Source organism: Stegodyphus dumicola, chromosome 5 (genome assembly GCF_044657685.1).
Source record: "Stegodyphus dumicola isolate Sdum_Otavi_A_Nest chromosome 5, ASM4465768v1".
Taxonomy (NCBI): domain Eukaryota; kingdom Metazoa; phylum Arthropoda; class Arachnida; order Araneae; family Eresidae; genus Stegodyphus; species Stegodyphus dumicola.
Window position 1 is genome coordinate 222,454,832 of NC_140772.1, and position 25,098 is coordinate 222,479,929.

General features: G+C 34.7%; 1 protein-coding gene across 6 annotated transcripts in view; it reads right to left on the minus strand.

Annotated features, from left to right (window-relative positions):
- Positions 1-25,098, minus strand: part of LOC118183348 (uncharacterized) — a 384,570-nt gene that overhangs the window by 276,385 nt on the left and 83,087 nt on the right. For 5 of the 6 annotated variants that reach the window (XM_085817694.1, XM_085817695.1, XM_085817696.1 and 2 more), the window contains one exon: positions 1,861-2,043. The exons of the other annotated variant lie outside the window; for it this stretch is intronic. The gene's annotated coding sequence lies outside the window, so the exon portion shown is untranslated. The remainder of the gene's footprint in view (positions 1-1,860; positions 2,044-25,098) is intronic. 6 annotated transcript variants of the gene reach the window in all.

The following is a 25,098-nucleotide window of genomic DNA, read 5'->3' on the forward strand; positions in this document are numbered from 1 at the left end:
TTTTTTTGATTCGATCTCCATTTTTTTAAAATTTAATGTTGAAACGATTTTTTGCACATATCTTCGTTTAGCGAATAAACTAAAAACATCTCTGAATTGCAACTTTTTCACCACTGGATAGAGCGGGAAAGAATCTTTTTACTGAAATTTGAATGAAGTCTTTTCATATTGTTACGAAATGTACAGGCGCGGTATGATAGCTTCCCCGCAAAGCAGTTTTTATGGTTGCCATAAAATGGTAAGGAAAGGCTCGATTGCCACATTTGGCGATAAATCGCCCACTTGGCGACAGATTTGGCGATATGCAATGGACTGATGGAGAACCTTCTGGAACGAATTCTTACCGGTTTAGCCCAGAATGTTCTCGAACACAAGCCGAAAGCTATATAAACCCTGCTGGTCCGCAGTAAGTTAGCATCGAGTGTGTGTCCCTCTATTGACTAAATAAAGCGTGATACGATACTTCATCAAGTGTCGTCGTTATTTACTCCAAATCCACACAAACCCCGTACGAACGTGAAGGAAGAAAATAAGGTAACAACTGATGTCAGAAAAGAAAAGCGCAACAATACAATTCATTGCATCCGACGTACACACAAATCGAATGAAAACTATCCAACTACAGTTCCGTTCAGCATTCAAAGATGTACACTGCGCGAAATAAAAACTTAGGATATATATTAGATAGGACTTTTTCTGAAATAACATATCAATTTTTTTCCATATTTCGATTCTACGACTCAAATTATGCCTATATATTAAATTTTGTAATTTTTGGTGAGAAATTTAAAAATTATCTTGGCAAATTTTTTTCAGTTGGCGCCAGAATAATTCACTTGGTGAGAATTCTTAATTTATAGTAGCCTATTTTCCTTTCCTTCTTCATTGACCACGAACGTAAAGAAAGGTTCATAGGTTTTGACATATGTTTATTAATATCTCTTTTTTTAAATTTAACTTACTTGATTCCTTCTTCCAGAATTCGAAATTTAGTTTCATTCCAAATAAAATTCGCTCATTTTTCATGATTTATTTTTAAAATTTGTATTTTTAAATAATTTTTTATAAATTTTTCGAAAAATATTTTGAATGATAATCTATACAGTTTTTACCATCATCTCAAAGTAGATGTATTTCTAAGCATACCTGCAAAAAAATCAGAGTTTTTTATTCAAAATTTTCTAGGATGTACGTAAATTTACATATTAGCACGTTCTGAAATTCGGCATATTTGTTATAAGCGATAATAACGCCAAATTTGTTACATTTGCACTTTGTTAACATTATTTGATATAATGAACGATAACTTTTTTTCCGTTCGTTTACAATGAAAAAAAGGTAAAGAAAATAAGTTGCTATAAATTAATTCGCACCAAATCCATTTTAAGATCCGTTTCGGGGGGGGGGGGAGGATTCTTTATTATGGCTGTATATACAGATGTAACGCAAAAACATCGTTTAAAAGGAGACGAGAGCGGTCGTAATGGATATTTTCGTTGAAATACGATGACCGAAATTTTTCGAGATTACAACACTTCCTTTACTTCGTAGAAGGAAGTTTAAAAAAAAAAAAAAAAAAAAAAAAAAATTGATACTATTTTTAGCTATTACCCAGATCGATGGCTTTTTGCAACGATTTAAGTTTCAGCACTAAAAAATTCAATACGTTAATTATACAGATATACAAGCTAGGTCTGAAACTAACCAGCGAACGAAATAACTTCTCTAACGTTTCAGCTTATTGAAAATTCTAGTCCCTGCTGATCAATGGACTCATTTTTCACTCTTAACACTGAAGATGAAGATAATAAGCTCTTCACATTTTCTACATACACAATTTAAAAAAAAATAAATACTTACCTTTAATTTAATTTTTCCAAATTTACAGCGTTGAAATGAAGAAAATAAATGAGAAAATCCTTATTAAATTAATAAGTATCCTTATTAAATCACTTCAAACAAAGGCACTATTTTTTTTCCACGAAATTATCCAATTCACAAGTAATCCATAGCACACACGATGTATCAATCACAAATATAATCCTGCAAGATAAAACATACGATAAGACCTTAATGTAAAACAAGTAACATAAAAATATTATATTATTACAAAATAAAATACAAAGACAATAACTGCACGCATTGGAAACTGTTTACATTATATTTTAGACTCTCAAGTCCCTTAAAATTTGAAATTAAAGCGAAAAAATAGCTTTTCTTAAACGAAAATAATATATTATCTAACGCTGCGAAAAAAAATCTAGAACCATTTGGTTTCAATAGTTAGAAATGGAAGCCTTTCCATTTGAAGGAAAACGTACTCCCCATTTCTAAAAATAAATACGATAAATAAAACCAAAAGGAAGGAGTAAGAAAAGGGGAAAAAAATTCTAAGAAACAATTCTTAACTCTCTCTCCTTAAAAAGAAAATAAATAAATAAAATATATATATATATATATGTATATATAAAACACAATAACTTGAAAGATTTTCAATAAAATATTTAAGCAGGTTTTAAAGTTCTACAAGTTTAATATATTTAACCTAAAATTCGTTAAAAAATTCGTTTTAACAATGCATTCACTACTTGAAAATGACCTATATGTTCATATGTTTTTGTCATTATCGAGCACATAAAAATTATATTTGATATACACGTTTGCAACGCTTGGACGGTTAGATTTTATACCTTTTTTAAAAAAGAGTTTAGTGCTGTTTAAGACTCTTTTCGTTTCCCGTTTCTTTTTTTTAGCCCAAAGGGGAAATTTGATCAGAAGGGCTATTAATTTCGTTTTGGGATTTTGCGTTGGTTCACTATGAACGACGTTTCACTTTTCAAATTTTTGCCACCAAATATCACAGCCCTGATCATATTTAAAGAAATTAAATCTGCACGAATGTATGCATGCTTCTCCACTGTGAAAAAAGGACGGTACCTAGAGACATCAAATTTTGAATAACGTAATTCTTCACCCGAACATGCGCATCTGGGCGCACGAATTTTAAATTGCGAATTTGTTTTATTATCTATTTCACATTATGTAAAACTTTGAACGAATTTTAAATTCACAAAGTCCACGATTTCAAAGCGAACAGGGGCAACAATATACGGGGGGGGGATTATCTCCAGCGCTCGAGACCCTGCATCGGAAATTTTAAAGATATGCTGTTTTTAAATATGTTGTGATATTGCTGTTCAATTGAATTTTATGTGGTTTAAGTGCGAAGAATATGATACTTAATAAATAAAGGTAACACTCAAAACATTAAAAAAACGCCCCTTTGGATATCATATAAAATCTGAAAGCTTTCAGATTTTTTTTTTTTTTTTTTTTTTTTACACTTTATATTTTTTAAAGGCGATTACTCTTGCATTCGCTTAAGTGAATAATAATTATTATTATTCCTTATATCGTTCTTATTATTGCGGCAAGTCACACAATGATGACGGTAATAATAACAGCAGTAACATTCGGACAACATTTTTCAAAAATCTAAACTTCTAAGGGTTTCAGCCCCATGGCAGTCAGATAATTTCGCATGTTTTTATGTTTCCTACTTTTCCTACTTTTATTAATTCCTATTAAAAGGCGTTTCAATTTTAAAAGCCTACCTCCACTTAATACGACCTATTGCAATAATAATGACGCTATATTAAAAATAATTACATACTTTATCAATTAGTTCATTTGGCAATTTGCCCAGAAGGGGTATTAGTTTTGACTATATATGTCGGTTCACTTTTCAAGTTGTTGCCACCAAATATTTGAGCCTGGTATTATATTTAAAGTGTGTGCGTGTGTGTGTGATTATGGCAAAGCCTCCAGGGCTATCTTCCTAAGGGGAGGGATGCCTTCGTGGAGGACTTTCTAAGGGAAACTGGGCTCGTATACACATTACACATGGGGAAAACCACGAAAACACCCATGCAGCCAGCCCGTTCGCGGGATTCGAACCTCGGATCGAAGTACCAGTGTTCAGCGACGTTACCGCTCAGCCGCTGGTGGGCCATTTCATAGCTTTTAAAACGTTAACGAATTTTCGATTAACAAACTCAAAGATTTCAAAGCGAGCAATGACAACACTGTTAGCGCGCGAGACTCTGTATCGGAAAATTCTAAAGATATGCTCATTTTAAAATTATTTTGGGATATTGCTCTTGAAATGAATTTTATGGTTTAAGTGCAAAGAACACGATAGTTAATTTAAAAAAAAGGTAACACACAAAACGTTAAAAATAAAATCTGAAGTCTTTCACATTCTCATATATATATATATCTATTGCATGCGTTGAGTTAATACTTAATATAAAGCATAAGCAGTCGAAGTAAGGAAACCTCTTATTTTATGTTATAGTCTTACCTACATAAAATAGTTATTATAGACAAATAGTCCCCTTATATGTTCTGCACTTAATGTAAAGGATCAGCTTATTTTGCAAACTTGACGTACTTTTTAATTTCAACTCTTTCACGGACCGTCAATTCGACGAAGGCCTAAAAAGACGTGTCCTCTTATTCGACTCTACTGACCGTTCGATCTTCCGCAATTTCGGGAAATATCGATCCAGAAGTGCACTTTTGACTCGGAGCTGAAGTTTATTCGCGGCGAAGCACGGAGTACGGCGAACTTCGCAGTTCAGTTCGATGCCAAGAATGAATATAATACTTCGCGCACAGCAAAACTAAAATATTTACTTTAAGAAACAACTATGAAGTGCGGAGAGTGAAACGAAACACATTAAACAAACATAAAAATTTGACATCACTACTATCAACGTCAGAAAAAGGAAAATGATTCACAACGGCACACAAACATTGCAACCTTCACCAGCTTCGACTCGCTTACGTAAGTATTTAAATACACAGAGTAGCTCAGGCCTCCCTTTACTTAAGCTTCCAAGGGTTTCGTTGTTAGTCGCAATATTAGTTCTAATATTCCTTTAACAAAACATATAAAGATTAAAAAATTTAGCCATAAATGCAGCATACATATCCTCCTCTACTTACAGAAACAGTTCAGATTCCTGGGATTAAAGTTGCTATCGGATCAAACTAATTCCCGCAACACCTCACAGGATCTTTGCTTTCAAAAATTTTCTATAACATTTTTAAATATTTTATTTACATATGTACTTATTTTACACATACAAAACTTTTCAAAACGTATAACCATTATACTTCGTAGTCTTACAATATGCAAACTTTCTTGTGGTAAATGTTTCAAAGGACTTGTGGTAAACTGGTTTAAAAGACTTGTGGTAAATTGGTACGCTTCGTCACTTGAAGATACTACCTGGTACTCATTTAGAGTTACTTTTTTTCATGATTTTTCGATGACTTTTTTTCAGTCGGTGATCAGTTGTTGCGACGACTGTTGCTTTACTAGACGCTTGTATATGCCTCGATAGCCAGATATACAAGACTGAAGTTTTTTTTTAATTGATTATTTATGTTATTTTATTTTTTTGATAACTTTATGTTCCGATTTCATTGAAATTTTCATATACCACATTAAAAAAAAAAAAAAAAATTCAGATTTTAAATTACGTACGTCCAAAGGCGCTTTTTTTTCACATTTTGTGTGTTACCTTTATTTATTAAATATCATGTTCTTCACACTTAAACCATAAAATTCAGTTCAACAGCTATATCGCAAAATATTTTTAAATTCACCCTTTTTTTAGAATTTCCGATACAAAGTCTCAAGCTGGAGATAAAAATGTTTCTGTACAAAGGTTCCATGGCTCGCTTTGAAATCCTTGAGTTTGTTACTGAAAAATTCGTAAATGTTTTACAAAGTATAAAATCGATAATAAAACAAATTCCAAATTTCAAATTTGGTTTTCCGGATGCCCACATTCGCAGCAGGATTACTTCAAAATTGGATGGCTCTATGTACCGCTGTTTGATCACAATGCGAGATACATACATACATTTATGTGAATTCTTCATTATTTAATTTCTTCAAATATAACACAGGGCGATAATATTTAGTGGCGACAGTTTGAAAAGTGAAACGATAGTTCCTCAGGAACAAAGCCTTTTTGGACTTAAAAAAAAAAAAAAAAAAAAAAAAAAAATCGCATAAAAGACCGCGCAAAAAGAGGTAAAATGTAAATGACTTAATACTTTTTTGCATTATTTCTATATAATGCAATAAAGCGATGAAATTATAGAAAACCTATAACAATTTCACAGAAGTCACATTTATACGTATATCAACTTAAGCAGCCTCCTTTATCACTGCCTAATTTAAATGCGACCTTTCATGGTAATGTTTCCCCACCACTGGAATTAACGCATCCCTCCTTCCACGTGCTCGTCTCGTCTTTCTGGCGCAACTATTAGCACATCGGTCTGGCACGAAAGCCTTCTCTCATTCAAATCTGGGTTAAGGCACAGTTTAGCTTTAACTACAGCTTGTTCGTTCTACTCTTGAATTTACATATTCATTAAAAAATCAATTTATATTGTGAGTTTCTAGCAAATATCAATCATTGTGACACATGTTCACAGCAAATTCACTCTGAGATCCACTTACGGAATTTAAAGAAGGTGTCGCACACTTTCTGAAGTTCAGAGCCCTTTTTTTCAAATTACAATAATGTTATGATGTGTGCTTGACATCACGTACATATTTTACCAAGAAAATAAATTTTCTCCGCTAACATGTAATTAATTGATAATGTTTAGTAAGGTTTCCTAAAACACGGCGTTTTACATTCAAGCAAGATTTAAACTATGTAAATCTGAGCGCAATGTATTACTGAAATATAAGAACCTATCATTAGAAACCTATCAGTACACAGGACATAACCACTTACTTTTTTTTTAAATGTTAAAAGTGATAATTTTTTTAGGGGGCTAAATCTTAAGAGGCGTACGTTACACAGAGCTGGGGGAAAAAAAAAAGAATCTACATCATTCGAAACCTATCAGTACACAGGACATAGACACTTATTTTTTTTTAAAAAAAGTTAAAGCGATAATTATTTTAGGGAGGGCTAAATCTTAAGAGGCATACGTTACACATAGCGGGGGGGGGGGAGAATCTGCGTTGTCTAAAACGCTACACAGCAGATAATATTGTGGGTTTCTCACATCAACGCTTAAAGTATTTTGCGAAAAAAAAAATATTATGGCTAAATTATTTTCGAGATACTTGTACTAACATTCAAGTATTCATCTAACTGTTTCAAGTTATTAAGACACTTAATATAATACGTCATGATACCATTCGAACACATAATAGTATGAACTATTTTATAAGAATCTGACTCTTCGTGGTGAAATTTTTTAAGTTTTACTTTTCACATATCACATATCACAGTTCACTGTAAGATTTCATGTTAATTAAGGCATTATCTATAATACTACTTTCGCTAGCTGCCACCAGGATACAAATTAGTTACACGTTATTTAAAAACAGATTTCTTGAAGATAGCGAGAAATCTGTTGGCAGCGACGTTGACCTACGTAATACTTGCGGCCCTGCTTATTAGGATCACTTAGCTGGACTTTAACCTTTTATTAGTCGAGTTGCTCGCGAATTTTAGAAAATTTGAAACAAAGATTACTAGGATTTTGCCTTGCAAATTTCAAACGTTACATACTTTAATAGATTTCAGCTAATTTAGATCCTGCAAGTAGTGCAAATTGATTTGTAAGCATGAGGCTGCGCATTTTGCTAAGTTTACAGCTCTTGGAAAGAAAAGAGAGAGAAGGAGATTAAAAAAAAAAAAAAAAAAAAAAAAAAAAAAACTGAAAGGTTTCAGATTTTACGTTACGTTCAAAGGGTTTTTTTTAACGTTTTGTGCGTCACCTTTATTTATTAAATATCATGTTCTTTTCACCGATTTCAAGTATCGATATCAAGTACCGATTTTTGCCTTGGCAACGTACAGTAGCACATAGTTGCACAGCAATTTAAAATACAACTCAGCGAATAGCAACAAACTGACATCTCATCGCCACCTACAGCAGAACTCCGATTATCTGAATAGCTTTCAGAATTTCAGACATTTTCAGCATCAATTGCAGAGGAGAAGGGAAAGGAGGAAAAGGGAAAAGAAACTCAAGGAAAGAGAAGAGACAGGAGAAGATTAGGATGACGTGTCATTTGAGGCATTAGAAAACATTCTTTAGCAAATTCCTCGATATTCAGAAGTTAATGCTGAGGATACAGAAGAATGGATGGTATGGGATTCGTCAGACCCTAATTCTAAGAGATGAACTTATTCAAAGCGTGAGACAAGAACGTGTCGAGAAAGAAGATGACCTCAATGTCGAAGATGAAGCAGACATTGGACCATCAGCTAGTGAAGCGTTTAGCGGCCTTGAAACTGCGCTGAAGTGGATGGAGCGTCAGCCCGAGTTGACCACATGCAACTTCTCATTGTCAAGCGGACGCGCGACTTGGTTGCCAGAAAACGGATGAAGACAGTCAAACAGCTTACTCTGACCGAGATTTTCAGCAAGCAATCACTTTCAGCACTTGCAAGTACTGTCCGGTACGCTATATAACATGCACGTAAAAGCGTTGCCTTTTCATTTTAATTAATCAAAACCTCTTTTTCTTTAAAAATAGTTACTTTCTTCCATTTTCATTATACAGTAAGTACATAAAATAATTATACTTAGACCCTTTCTTCGGAAGAAATCGAATTATTCGAATGGGGTCCGGTCGCAATTAATTAGGATACCTGGAGTTCTACTGTTTATCCAAAAATCATGACAGTACACCAAAAGCTTAGCGCTCTAGGACTACACCTATGCCAAGTCACACCTTAGGACCGAGAATAAAAAAGCGGAAAAAACAATGTCTATGTCACATCCCAATAACTGACTTCGCACAATAATGACAATTTTCATAATGTTCCAAAACACCGAACCTACTGAGCTGAGACCATGAACTTTGGACTGAAAAATCTGAGCTACGTACAGTTTTACCTGTAAGAAATATCCCTGCATAACAAGAATCAGACCTCCCAATATATTAGCAAAATGTTTACCCTTATGTTTATCTACTTAAATAAAAATGCAACATTTTCAGTGCAATGATCTCCAAAATATCAACTTTGCTATCTTCCCACGTGATTCAATATTTTAATGATTGTACTAAACAGTTTGTGTTAGTTATGTAACTTTGTATGTAATGTTATTTTTCTCTTATGTTTAAATGTAACAACTCAGTTTTATAACTCCAGTATTACTTAAAAATAGCATATAGTCATTTCAAGTTTTTTCATATTCTAGCTGGTTAGTATATTGTGGCAATACCTGCTCCATTTTGTAGTGAAGCGTCTGGTACCCCATGCACTTTTATCTGCATGCAGAACGACTACTCTTAAAGTATGCAGCGACATTGAATTATCTCGAGAAAAGTCACACAGACTTAGTATAATTTGCAGAGGTACAGAGTGGACGTTATTGGGTAAGTTTAAACAATCACTCAGTTACGCAGCTAATCAGTCGGAAGTGAGACGATACTAGGTAACATCTGCATTAAACTACTTGCATCGTGTTCGTAATGGCTGATCAGTAAATCATAAACAAAAATCAGAAAATACATAAAAATCAAATTTCTGTAATAGTTCTTAATTCATATTCGCCAATATGCCCGCACAGTCGCTGCGAATGCGACAGTGATACAGTACAGGTGCGTACTCAACAGCGTCTCATTTCCGCCTAATTACCCGCACGGGCAAAATGACAGTTAGCATACCTGCAATCAACGTCCACTCTAATTCTCTATCGCATTACATCAAAGCTGGGTAATGGGTTTCCACGGTATTCGGGATGTTCTAAACTTACTGGTATTTTAAAGCTGTGGTCTCAAACTGGCGGAGTGCATGATGCGGCCCTGAGGTAATTTCACGTGACCTGCGATCAATTTCCGGTTAATTAATTAACTATATTATGACATTAATTATTATCACAGAACTTTGAAGAAAGGTTTATGATTTTAATGACTTGATGTCCTATTCAACATTATTTTCATGAAACTTACGAGTTATATAAATCTTATTCTCAGATTTGAAGACACAGATTTGATTATTCTTTTCTCGTACTTGTCAAAAGATAAATACACTCAGTTACGAATTTTTGTAATAAGAATAATCATCTTGTTTGGGAGTACATTTCTATATAAAGTTTATCCCCCCCTCCCGCAGTTAAAATTTTTAAGTCAACAAAATCAGAGTGACCAATGAGGCCTCTACAATTCGTGATGAACATAGTTTCTAGTAACGATGCTCCAACTTTAGCAAAACTGAGTTGTTGAGTTTAAAAAAAAAGGAACTTTATAATTATTTACATGCAAATTTATTATTTTTCTCTCCATGCGTCAGAGAAAAAGTTATTAAATAAAAGAAAGAGAATAGGCTTCAGTATTTACTATTATCAAGTTCTGTCTCACTAAAAAGTTTTCACAATTTATTTATTTTTGTTAAAGTTCAAAGTAAATTATTTAGCGGTTTATTCAAACATTACAGTTACTTGAAATAAATGTTAATCTGAAGATTGAATATTTAGCTGTTAATGCGTTTTGAATTAAAAAGTGTAGCCAACAGAAATTTCTCACAGATACCAACGTTTAGCTTTAAGACAGAAAATGAATATAAATAAGAATGTTTCTTTTGCGTCATTATTTTCGTATTTACTGGCGTATTTCCGCACTTTATTAAACTAATTTTATCATTCGAAAATCGAGAGGGGAAAATTATGCAAATAATTTAATTTCCTAAGGACGCGGTTACAGTACGAAAACAAAACAAATGAAGAGTAATCACGGATAAACCAATGGTAATTATCACAGTCTTATTTACTTATGAGAAACCTACATTCCAATAAATATACATAACAATATTAACACTACAATATCTATAAAAATATCGTCATTTCTATTTCCCTGAATCCTGACTCACAGACACTGTTTTGCGGCCCACTACTAACTACTCCCTAAGCCTAACAAATCATTTCACGCTCCTAGAACTGCTTGTCTGTGTGTCTTGTTACAATTTGCAGCTTTCTCGCTGTCGTCATCATCTTCGTCACCGTTCAGTCTGTCTTCCCACGTGCAATGATATTCACATCCAACCAAGAGTACAGTATTAGATATCTGCGTTTTCCTGACGCTCTTCGCTATTATTGCTTCACCTATCACAATCAATGCATACAAAATCCACGAGCAAATTAATTAGTAAAATGAACACAAGCAATGCGGCGAGTTCATTTTAAAATTTAACCTTTTGAAGACGGGATGGTCATTATAGTGGCCAAAGAGTCCTCTCTTTGAAAAGACGGGGTTGTCCACTTTAGTGGTCATGTTTTTTTCCCCCATTTCCAGGCTGAAAAGTGGGGTGAAATGTCAAATTTGACATCCGTGGGGTTTTAACCACTTAAGTCTTTCAAAGATCTTCCTTTTGTGACATAGATGCACCCCTCTGAGGATCCATTAAACTACACACAAGAATCTTTGTTACAAATAGCAGGAAATTTCTTAAAGGGGGAAAGCATTCGCTTTAAGATTTCCCGTCCTTTGGTAGCTTTTACTGCTAGCAAAGCCCCGGCCTCAAAAGGTTAAGGAAGCTAACTTTCTGCAAGCCTTGAGGATATTTAAAATTACTCAAATATTTATAAAATTTTCAGAACTCGTAAGTAAAATGTTACTGTAAATACAGTATTACAGTTCCTCCTTTCTTCTATTTTCTCCTCTCTATTTCTCCTCCTTCTCTTTTCGTGGTGTAACGGTAGCACACTCGGCGCGTATTCGAGAGGTCCATGTTGAGTTCCGGCGAAGGTATAGCTCAATTTGATGTCTCTTCCAAATGACTCTACAGTAGCGGCAGAACTAAAAGGTGACGGATTATAATTCTTCACTACCAGGATTAGGCGACTGAGTCCCCTAATCCCCAGCCACCCATTTTAAAGGAAGCGTGTATAAGGCATTTTCTCCCTTCTCTCTACAAACTTTCGTGGTGTAACGGTAGCACACTCGGCGCGTATTCGAGAGGTCCATGTTGAGTTCCGGCGAGGGTATTGCTTAATTTGATGTCTCTTCCAAATGACTTTACAGTAGAGGCAGAACTAAAAAGTGACGGATTATAATTCTTCACTACAAGGATTAGGTGACTGAGTCCCCTAATCCCTAGCTACCCATTTTAAAGGAAGCGTGTATAAGGCATTTTCTCCCTTCTCTCTACAAACTTTCGTGGTGTAACGGTAGCACACTCGGCGCGTATTCGAGAGGTCCATGTTGAGTTCCGGCGAGGGTATTGCTCAATTTGATGTCTCTTCCAAATGACACTACAGTAGCGGCAAAACTAAACAGTCACGGATTATAATTCTTCACTACAAGGATTAGGCGACTGTCCCCTAATCCCTAGCTACCCATTTTAAAGGAAGAGTGTATAAGGCATTTTCTCCCTTCTCTCTACATGCTTTCGTGGTGTAACGGTAGCACACTCGGCGCGTATTCGAGAGGTCCATGTTGAGTTCCGGCGAAGGTATAGCTCAATTTCATGTCTCTTCCAAATGACTCTACAGTAGCGGCAGAACTAAAAGGTGACCGATTATAATTCTTCACTACAAGGATTAGGCGACTGAGTCCCCTAATCCCTAGCCACCCATTTTAAAGGAAGAGTGTATAAGGCATTTTCTCCCTTCTCTCTACATGCTTTCGTAGTGTAACGGTAGCACACTCGGCGCGTATTCGAGAGGTCCATGTTGAGTTCCGGCGAGGGTATTGCTCAATTTGATGTCTCTTCCAAATGACTCTACAGTAACGGCAGAACTAAAAGGTGACCGATTATAATTCTTCACCACCAGGATTAGGCGACTGGGTACCCTAATCCTCAGCCACCCATTTTAAAGGGAGAGTGTATAAGGTATTTTCTTCCTTCTCTCTACATGCTTTTGTGGTGTAACGGTAGCACACTTGGCGCGTATTCGAGAGGTCCAGGTTCGAGTTTCGGGGAGGGCTTTGCTCATTTTTCATATCTCCTCCTTCAAAATAAACTAATGACTCTACAGTTTGATAAATATTTAGTAAATAAAAATTTTGTTTTGTTAAGTAAACTTTTCATTTTAGTTATAAATAAGTAAAACTTTCCAGCCCGTCACCTAGCCGTGCTTTCAGATCGTATATTCGACTCGAGTGCAATCTGAGTTTGAGACCACTAACAAAACTGATCTTAGAAAAAACAAAAAGGAAGAATAATTTAATTCTTTAAAGAATGAAAAAACTATTATAGCATACTTGATTATAGCAAAGTACTCCAGGGGTATATCTGCCTAAAACCGTTGTTCTTAGAGAATTGTTATGTTTCAAAAGTCATACTCATGTATATCTCATAGCAACCTCAAATTTATATTGCAATCATTTTTCTCTAAAAACATTTTAGCATAAAAACATATTTTTAAACATTCTTCTCTACATTAGCATTTGAATTATTTAATGGATAATAAGAAGCTTTCAGATTAAACTGATAAAAATATAGTATCATACTCACACTGATGACTAGAAATTATGAATACTAAATAAACAACATACAGAATTATGAATGCAACATTCATGTGGCGGAAAATTGAAAATACAAAGGTAATTTCAACATAATATTCATTTTATAAGAGGTAAAAAATAAACTTCGCTTAATTAATTCTGCAGAAACCAATCCGATTTTTTCCAATAAAAGTCCCTTAGCTACAGCAGATACTCTTCATTACCTCTCACGTCGATTGCATGTAGACTAACCACCTTTAATTGCATTCCTAGACAACTGAATTTATATCGGCTTCTGTGAACGGTTTTACGCAAACGTTTTCTAAGAAAGAAGATAGATACAACATGAGAGCTTCGGTTTTATTGACGTAACGTTATATCAGGTTTAACGGTCTTAGTTCTTGGATATAAGGTTACCCAATTAACATTTCTGCGTAATCATGACCCGGAAAAGATACCTATTCTTTTTTCTAACTGGAAAACAGCGCCAATGGTTCGCTTTCGAATCAATCAGAATTCTGAAAAATTCTTAGCTGATTCAATTTTATAACCTTCTGACGGAAATAACAGAAGACCAGTAACTGCAATGCGGAAGACAGAATAATACTGGGTTCTACTTTCTGAATTCAACGTTAGATGAAATTTTTTATAATTTTCAATAATAAATTCGACACGGAAACCTTTAACACTCAGCTACAAAATGTAGGATTGGTAAACACTGTGAAATCTCTTGCGGCGATTACGCTCCTAAAGAAACCTTCACACTAGAGTTTGGTTGAGTTAACGGAGTCAGTTCTGCGTCAGATCGCTACTATCGATAGCGGTGAAGAAGAAATCTGCTGCGAGGCTTACAAAAATTGCAATAGTAGCGATGAAAATAGTCGAAGTTTTTCAGAAAGGTATTTATAAACAAAAAATTACATCCTCAGATTCCGATTCTGATACTGATAAATGCAGTGATAATAAATGTGGTGTAGATAGTATTGATCATATTTTACAATAATTGGTTATTTAGGAAGTAAGAAAAGTTGATATCGAAGAAAGCACACTTAATTTTAGTGAACAGAATGAATTTAGCTGTCGGCAGGCAACAATCATTTCAGTTTCTTTCTTTCAACAACCAACAATCACTTTTTCAAATGCCTACTTTACTTCCTATGTACTCAAAGAATTGTCACTCGAATAAGGGTGGGGTGGCAGTCCAAGTGCTAATTAAAATATGAAAAACTGCATTTCCTTTCCTTTGATTCCGCTGAAATTTACCAGCTACTTCACAAAACTGCGTTACACAGTTACACTATTCTATGCACACATCAGCCCATAAAATAAAGTGAAAAAAAAACTGACTGCTAAGTAATCATTGCAAAACCACTTGGGAGCTACCACATAGCCTCGCGAATGGCCCACTAGTGAAGAAGTTTTTAAAGTAAACTGGCTCGCATTTAATCAAGACATTGAAAAAAAAATCATAAAAACGTCCACAAATCTTACTCAGCAATCTATGCCGCGCATGCAATGACCGTGCTAAGCGGCTTTATTCTCTCAACGACTCAAACACTGAATTCGAAACATACGAATTTACAAATTCATACGCATAAAGAGCCCACCAGCGGCCGAGCGGTAAAGTCGCTAAACACTGGTAGTTCGGTCCGAGGTTCGAATCCCGCGAACGGGCTGGCTACATGGGTATTTTCGTGGTTTTCTCCATGTGTAACGTGTATACGAGCCAGTTTCCCTTAAAAAGTCCTCCACGAAGGCATACCTCCCCTTAGGCAGATAGCCCTAGTGTGCTTTGCCATAATTAAATAAATACACCATACGCATAAAGAAACGAATTCAGAAATACTTGAATTCATAAACAAACGAATTCAGAAATACTTGTTGTCGTCACTTATCTCACTTGTCTGACAGTAATATCAGAACGAAGTCCACGAAATTCAACGTGACAAGAAGTGCTACATTGCGCCTGTCGTTGCCAAGAACCATGAGCACCAAACAATTCCTACTACGACTTCGCTCAGTACCGCCACCAATTTTGATGGTGAACATCCCGGGGGTACGGGTCCGAGGGTCTCCCAAACGTCTTTCTCTACCATCAACCTCTCGAGAGGACTTTCGGCACGCCACGTGTTTAGAGTGCCCCATGCCACTATATATTTACAAACATCCACGCCTTTTCCAGAAATCGAACTCGGAACTTTCGAGACCACAACCAGCTCCCCTAACCACTATTCCATCTGGGCGGCATAAATATTTATTTACTGTAAATACAATTTTCAGGATGTACGGATCACGTGAAATTTACAAAATACAAATTTAAAGAAATGCAAGCAAATTTAGTGAAATATATTGAACTACATATGTGTAAGATAAAAATATGAAAGCACTTCTAAATTTAATTGACTATAACCTCTTTTAATTTTTATGTAATTTGGGGACTTCTCTCTCTGTCTTAGAAATAGCGCTAGAAATCTAAACTTCGTCATTCAAATTAATCGTGCGGTTTTACGTAACCCTTAATGCAGATATCTCTCGTAAATTGCAAACCAAAACCTCTTTTGCCTCCCTCCCTTCTTCCTTTGCATTGCTACCGAGACACTCTTCCCTTTCTGACTTGTGCTTTTCGCGTGGCCGGATGCTTTTTTGCAGTCCTCTATGCGCTGCAATGATGGCTTACATTACAATAGTATCAAAATTGTTCTAGAAATAGGCACGATTGAAATGCTAAATGAATTGTGGCCACAAATCTGAATTTAAATAAACATAGAATTTTATCCGGCTCGACTGTTTATTCCTCAAAATGAATGAACGCTCTAAGCATAAAGTATCTACGACATTAGCAGTTCTCAGTTTCCACGGTGTAGTGTTCCTACATCAGTGCCTCCAAAAATTGTTCCGTTATTATATTCTTCGGCCAGTTCTAATTATGAAGAAATCTACACGGGTTTGCTATTCTGTGTTCACAGTGAATTACGGGAAAAGTCTCGTTTCACCGAAAATGTTAATGCAAGTTTGTGCCGCATTCATAATCGAATCATTCATGTCGTGGCATCGAACCGCAGTTTTATTACATATATATATCTACTAAAATAAAATCTATTTTGTACAATACGTTACTTAACGCTTAGAAAAGACTTCTTCGTTCTTTTTTTATGACACAATACTTCACTTACCTTCACGAAAATGCTAAGAAACGAAGAAATTCCGAACTAAATCCTTCGCTCTCATCCACAACCTTTAAAAAAATGTTAGCACACTTTGTGGTGGCGAAGGCGGATGAGGAAGAAGCGCAGACGAAATTAAATCTTTCTGCGTCAACTCAACTTTTACTTTTCTTACCAATCTGGTTTTCTTTTATGCCCCACCAAACACCGAAGCTCTTCGGAACGAGGGGAAAAAAAGGCTTATGAGAAATATCTTCCCATAGCTAGAGCAATCGCACTATTCAAAAAGTAATCTCCGGTGGTAGTTATCAGCGGTGAACTTTAGAGCACGCAGGTAATTCATAGAATTAGTTCTTAGTTTACTTAGCAACAGTGTTTTCACATCATTCATCATTTTCCGCGAAAGCTTGGAGAAAAAAAAAAAAAAAAAAAACTACGTTACGAGTCCTTTTCGTGACATTCCATTCTTTTGAGGGATTTTTATTTCAAAAGAAAGAATTAAAATACACTAGAAACATACATACTACGAGAAAATCTTATTTTGTTACTCACAATTATAAAAAAACTAGCAAATTTAAGTACATAATCACCTGGCTTCGTTTCAGTGAAATGTACTCGGGAAACAGAAATTTATCACAGCTTAGAAAGAAACAGGAAAATCCCGTTCTTCATACATGTCTGTTACTTAAGAAAATTTAGTTGTTCTGCCGTAATTTTTCATTTAAATGAATTCAATACAAGCAAAATACGTTCCGAGAGGGATCAAGAAAAGTAAAAAATACATATATATTTACGCAGCTACAAAAACCTCATTATACATTTACTAAAAACAATTTATATAGCTAACCGTTGGACATTTCCTTATCAGCCCAAAGGCGCGTTATTAGTCTCGAACCGGGATTTTGCGTCGGTTCCAGTATTAAATGCCCGTTTCACTTTTCAAACTGTTGCCACCAAATATTATCACCCTCTACATATTTAAAGAAATTAAATTATGAAGAATCCGCATGATTGTATGTATTTTTCTGGCATTGTGAAAAAACAACGCTATCTATAGCCATAAGATTTTGAATAACATAGTCCTCCACCCAAATATGAGAACCTGGAAGCCCGTACTTCGAATTTGCTTTATGGTCTATTTCATATTTCAAGACTTTAAAGCGAATAATGGCAACACAGAACGGAGGGGGGATTATCTCCAGCGCGCGAGACTGTGTATCAGAAATTCTAAAGATATTATAAAATTAACGCAAAATAATTTTAAAATGCTCATTTTGCGTTACTGCCGTTGAATTGAATTTTATAGTTTAAGTGGGAAAAACATATTTAATCCATAAAGGTAACACACAAAACGTTAAAAAAAAATAAAAATAAAAAAAATAAAAAATAAATAAATAAATAAAAAAAAACCACCCCTTTGAGGCGAAATGTAAAATCAGAAAGCTTTTAGATTTTAGTTATTTCTTTATTCACTATTTATTATTATTTTAAATTTGTGAAGGGGGATCCTGTTTCTAACTATAAGACTACGGCTACTTAACTGCTTCCTGTTTACGTCTGCAGACTGTGTTCTGTTGCCTTGTGTAGCTATGACCAGATTTCAGTTGTATGATTATGGTATGCTGTAAATATCATGCATAAGTTGTTTTCAAAACTGATGAGTCATTTTTCCAGCTGTATACAATTCGTTGACCATGACCTTATGCATAACACACGGCACTACCCACAACACTGACTTTACTTCACTCTTCAGATATACAGGCCCATTTAAATAACACAAATCGCAGCTTCTTAATACGGAATAAGGGAATGAAAATATTATACGTCTAGTTTATTCATTACATGCGTATTGGTTATATACATTGGTAAAGCATTATCCTTTCATTTAATTCACCTGCTTAATAATACAGTCAAGGTAAAATTTCCAGGACAACATTTTGCTCGCTATATATTCCCATGCAAGAATTCCAGGAAGTTACAGACAGTCTTCCAGCAGGGTTGATAATCATTATTTAAACATCCCACTCCATAACTAGAAGAACAAAAATATACACATAACTGAACAAACACTGATAGCAACTTATTTCGATAACGGGGATTATACGAGTATTGAGTACTCTTTTATACGGCATCTTCCAAATATTTTAATATCTCTTCGCCAAGGAATGTACAAAGCATTTTTGTGACCATTTCTGAGAATACATAATAACCGCAAAAAGTAGCCCGACTCTGGCTGGTTTCGTTTAAATGATTATGGCAAAGCTTCGAGGGCTATCTGCCTAAAGGAAGGGATGACTTCCTGGAGGACTTTGTAAGGGAAACCGACTCGTATGCATGTTACCGGTGTTCAGCGACATTACCGCTCGGCTGCTGGTGAGCATCCTAGACTCTGGCAGCAATAGCATAATAAGCATAACACCATTTTTTCTGACGCGATGCGCGCTGAAGCGAACAGGAAGACAAAAACTGCTGACAGCAATGGTTTTCAACCTGTGAAAACACTTTATTTAAATTAAAACATTTCTGAGTAAACTGTTCTGGGAAAGGTATAGCATTTAATTCCGTTCAGACTGAAATGCTGTTTAAAAATATATTCTTTCACAAATTTAAGACTCTGAAATATTCTGCTACCTTTTTTTTGGCCCACCTTATACAATCGAATAAAACCTTTGAAACTCGCGCCTAAGTCCTGATGGGGGAATGGATTCATTATATAACCAAGTGGTCTCAAACTAGCGGCTCGAGGCAGCATGCGGTAGCTAACGCAGTTTTATGCGGCCCTCAAAGACATTTCAATTATGAATTTGTTGCAAATACAGTGGTACAAAGATTTCAAGATTTTTCTTATTTGAAATCCGAGTTTACATTATTTTCATTACCATTACAAAATAACAAGTATCTCGCATCAGAAAATTTATAAATGGAGCTACATGCTTTACAGTGTGACGTAAATTTTATTCAAGGACTTCCAAGATACATATTTTATTAACTTTTATTCGTATTTATCAAAAAATAAATTAGTTCAATTTGGAATTTCTGCGTTAAGAATAATCGCCTTATTCGGGAAAACGTTTATATGTAAGAGGCCTTTTATGATGACTAATAAGAAAAAAATCTGATGTAGACACCAAATGACTTCCTTGAATGGTCTATTATTAAATTATACACATTTTTGCTGCATCTCATTTAAACTTAATTCCTCCAATTTCATTAGAGACATATATTTCTCATTCAATTAATTCAATTCTCACTTCGCGGAAAAAGAAAAATACAGAAGAACAAAAAACACCAAATACGGTTAAAACAATAATTTTTACAATTGGAATTTATTTTCTACGCAAAGACAAGCAATTCGGTCAGCAGGCAAGAAGGCAGATTTTTCGGTGCACATAACTCAAAGTTTACTTTTGGTCCCACTCGGCAAAAAAGACATTGAAGCTGCAGAAACCGATTTAATTCATTATTCTACTCAGTTTAATGGCGGTTTAACGGTAAACAAATGGCATTTCCTTGGGCTTAACTCGCCCCTTAAGCTTTTAAATTGTTGATAATTCTACAGCTATTGCATGTAGATGGACTAATGACATAAAACCTTAACCAGAACTTAAAAACCGCATAATTCAATCATTTTTAAAGCAAAATATGCGCAATTTACTAACACATAAGAATTAAAAAACTAAGTTCGCCGAGCCGGGTAACAGAATGGGAATATATATATATATAATATTTAAATACGATTGGTGCACCCGATTGCAAAAGAACGAAAGTGCACAACTGCATGTTACAACAGTCCCATATACAAAATTTGAACGTTCTACGACTACTCGTTCTTGAGTTATGTGAGATACATACATACATATGTACGTACAGACGTCAAGGGAAAAAAACTCTTCTGAATTAATTTTAAATCCCTTTTACAATTCTTTTTTTTCAAAAATAGTCCTTTAATCTGTCCATACGTACATATGTCACACAAAAACATTCTTCAAATGGTCTGGAGAGCAGTTGAAATGGATTTCTTTTTTTTTTTTTAATATGGTACCCTAAATTTTTCGTGATTATACTTCGTTTACTTCGGACAAGAAACTAATAAACCTAGTTGACAGACGTTACCATCCGCGGTTAAGATAATTTCTAGTAACTTCTCCGAGCTAGATGCTTTTAATTATTTACACACAAACGTATGTATTTTTATTTACGCTTCGATGAAAAATTTAAATAAAAGAAAGACACTAAGTTGTCATTATTTATTCTCAGGTTCTGTCTCACTTGGAATTCTTTTTGTAAAGTTTTCATAATTTATTTCAGTTTAAATTAAAATAAGTAATTTAACGATTAATTAAACGTTAGTCAGAAAATTTAATTTTTGTTGTCAAGCTATCTGTATTACAAAATGTAATCAAACAAAATTAATTTGCAGGTTACCTTTGAATTTCAGATAGAAAATAAGTTTGATTTTTTTCCCCTTTGCGATATTATTATTAGTGTTTATATATGTTTGGAAAAATATTGAAGAAGCGAAACTTAAAATTTATTTAAAATCTTTTTAATTTTATTAATAAAATTTTTTAATTTTGTTTAAAACCTTCTGGCTCGTGAGCTGTTTTTAGATTGTGCAAGCGATCCGCGGGCAATTTGGAATTTGAGTTTGAGATACTCATATAAGCTACCCGATTAATGGCATAAACATGAGTCAATTCTCCACAAAAGCATTTTTTTCAAGGTAAATCGTTTTTGAATGCTCTGCTCTAACAGTCATGAGTCTTTTAAGTGGGGAAAAGAAGAAGAAGAAGAAGAAAGAGGGGGAAAAAAAAAAAAAAAAACCGAATCGCCAAAATTTCAATTTTTAAGCCTGACGTAAGTTCATTATAGAATAACTCCATAATACAGCTATTAAATATTTAATTAACTTTAAAAGATTAGGCCTATAGCCTTTCCATACGATAAAGTATACTGTATCAAATGGCAAATCCGAAAATTAAATCCCGGTATTTGATTTCCATAACGTGATTCAGACGGACACTACAACACTTAAAAGACGTGGATGAATTTCGCATGTTAACTTATCGATCCGACTTAAAAGCATTTCAGCAATATAAGCAGACCGTGATATCACACGCATCGAGCGAAAGCTCGATTTGTCAGAGCAGTTAACACATGGCCCGCAACTTCGTTATGACTACCGCAAGCGGATATCAATGCTGACAAATGGTCGTCCACTGCGACACATTTCTACATTAAATCAATTTGAATAAGTTCATTAAAGCTAATTTCATCAAAACACGCTAACGACGTAATCGAAATAAAGTATTTTCCTTTACAATCGATGCTTCCGTTGTGCATACTTGAGTGATTGAGTAACAAATGTGGTCATTAAGAAGTGTTTCATAACGACTTGGATAATATGTCATATATATACAGGCATCCGAGTTCGGCACTGAAACTCCGATTTTGGACTTTATATGTTTTTCCTTATATTTGCTTTCTTATGAACAGTCCCATTTTTTTATCATACGGCCGGCTCCGGCTAGGAGAATCGGGATTGTAACCTTATAATATGCAGGCAACCGAATTGGCTGCTATCATATTTGTTCTTAAGTGGATTGATGAAAACCTGACTGTAAAATCATACATTAATATACAGTACAACTCCAATTATCCGAATAGCTGATTATCCAAATCGTTTTAAGAACTTCAGAATTTTTCAGAATTAACTGAAGAAGAGAAGAAAAAGGAGAAAATGGAAAAAGAAGCTCAAGAAAAGGAAAGAAAAGAGACAGGAGAAGATGAGGATGACGTGTCACTTGAAGGATTAAGAAACATTCTTTTGAAAATTCCTGGATGTTCAGAAGATAGCACTGAGGATACAGGAGAATGGATGGTGTGGGATTCGTCAGACCCTGGGTTTCAAATTCTAAATGATGATGAACTTATTGAAAGTGTGAGAGAAAATGAACCTTAATGTCGAAATTGAAGCAGACACGAGACGTTCAATAGTGCAGCGTTTGCCGGCCTTGAAACTGCGCTGAAGTGGATGGAGAATCAGCCCGATTGTGATCACACGCAACTTCTCATTCTCATCAAGCGGATGCACGACATGGCTGCCTGAAAACGGATGAATACAGTCAAACAGCTTACTTTGACCGAGATGTTCAGCAAGCAATGACTTTCAACACTTGTAAGTACTGTACAGTACGCTATATAACGTACGTAAATGTGCCATTCATTTTAATTAATTTAAACCTCTTTTTTGTTAAAAATAGTTTTTTCCTCCCATTTTCAACATGCAGTATATACGGTAATTAATTAAAGTGTACGTAGAGCCTTACTTCAGAAAAAATCCAGTTATCCAAATTTTTGATTATCCGAACAGGGTCGGGTCCTAATGGATTCGGATAATTGGAGTACTTGTGTGTACATATACAGACTCATTATCTGGTTTGGAAGCACTAGCAGATGTTTACAACATTAATATTTTATTCTCATATATAAAAGATCTCCTTGTAAAATTTTAGAAAATACATGAAGAGAACATGACCTGGGGTGAATGAATGTCCATAGCGGTGTTGTAGGCAACGAGAGGGCCGACATGCTGGCCAAAGAGGCTGCTATGGGTAATGCCGGGGATGCATCGAATTCAGGCACCAAAAAGAATTGTTATTAGTAAAATCAAGGATTTCTATTATGATTGCTGAATAGAGAAATGAAACATTTCGGAAAAAAGGAAAGATTATCTGTTGAACTTTAAAGTTTCTAAAAATATGAGAATCACATGTGATTTTGATTAGAATCAAATAATTACTGGACACGGGCGCTTCTCAGCCTACGTGAAAAGAATTAATTTGCAAAATAATAATCTTTGTAATTTTTGTAGTGCTGAAGGCAATGCACGACATTTCGTCGAAGACTTCGTATTATGGCGACATCTTGGGAAAAAACATGCTAACAAAGGAATTCTACTGGCGCAATAAGGAGTTTAGATTTGCAAAGGATTTGATGAACTTTAGAAATGACAACTTTATAAATACTGTGAATTTTGATGTTTCTAAATGTATTTTTGTTTGTCTGTGTTGGGTGTGCTGTGTTAACAGACATATTCACAAAGCCTACAAACACGCATTGTGAGCTTTTAGTAGAAAAGAAACCGCGTCTGTATAGTTAGATAAATTTTTATTTTATGAATGAAAGCTAAGGGAAGGTGAAATACATTTTAAATAACCTACTGATCTTATTACTAGTTTATTTATATTTGGTTAAAGAATGAATTGAAACTGTTAAAAATACGGTAATTGTTTTGCAAGGAAAGTGTTTACATGGAAATGGCATATTTAACTTTTCGTCATTTCTGCTAGAAACAACCTGCTGTGTAAATTCCCATAACGCATTAATTGATACAAATAAAGGAATCAATGCTAAAAAACATTTTTGAAATAAAATTCAGTTTCCACCAGCTTGCAATGCAATTATGTATTCTGAAATGCAAGCTACATTAATAAATACTCGAATTTCCGGCACCAGATCTTAAAATCTCATAGCGCGCATAGAACTTTTTTTGATACACCACGCTCATAAACAAATAGCAAAGGCGAGAAAGAAAAAGTCGCTAAGCACAAGATTCTGTAACCCTACGTTTCCTGCTTTAACCAATCGGAGCAAACCGTAGAAGAAACTATCTATCTATAGGCTTTGTGAATGTGCCGTTAATAGTGAGGCTGATTATTATCAGGAAGAAGGACTATAGCACACTCGCATATTACAATACATTACAGGCATCAAACTCTTGGCTGAAATTTTGACATACGCAACTACATAAATTTGTAAAAACAGCGCTTACAAATGAAGCATAAACCTGAAAATATAAACAGTGGTCCAAAATTTATTGAGTCCATTTCATGTTTGAAAAAAAAAATATGGGTTACTGTTTTCTAGAAAAGACAATTTAAAACAGTTTTACACAACAAAATTTTAAGCGTTAAATAACTTCCACATGATGTCTCTGTGGCGCACAATTCAAATGAGAAATGCGCTCAATAATTTTAAACCGCCCTGCACTTTAAACGTTAGTATGATAATATCCATATCCTTATGCAGAAGGATCCCCTCTCCCCTAAAAAAAGTACACTCCAATTGTTGAGCAAACTTTTTTTTTCATAACTTTTTGCAATGTTTAATGAAAACTGCTTAGTACTCATCACCAAAGACTCGATGGAACAAGTTCTTCTACTAACCAACAACACAACAAGGGATGAAATCCAGTTTCTGGGTCAGGTCATACATAAAATTCACAATTAGAACTAAACAAATGTCATTTCAGTGTAGTTTCAGCAGAACTACATTCTTTCTCATTACGGACAGATTGAAAATAATATCCTAAAGTAATACGATTAGTATTTTTAACCATAAATATTAACTATAAAGTAATACAATTAG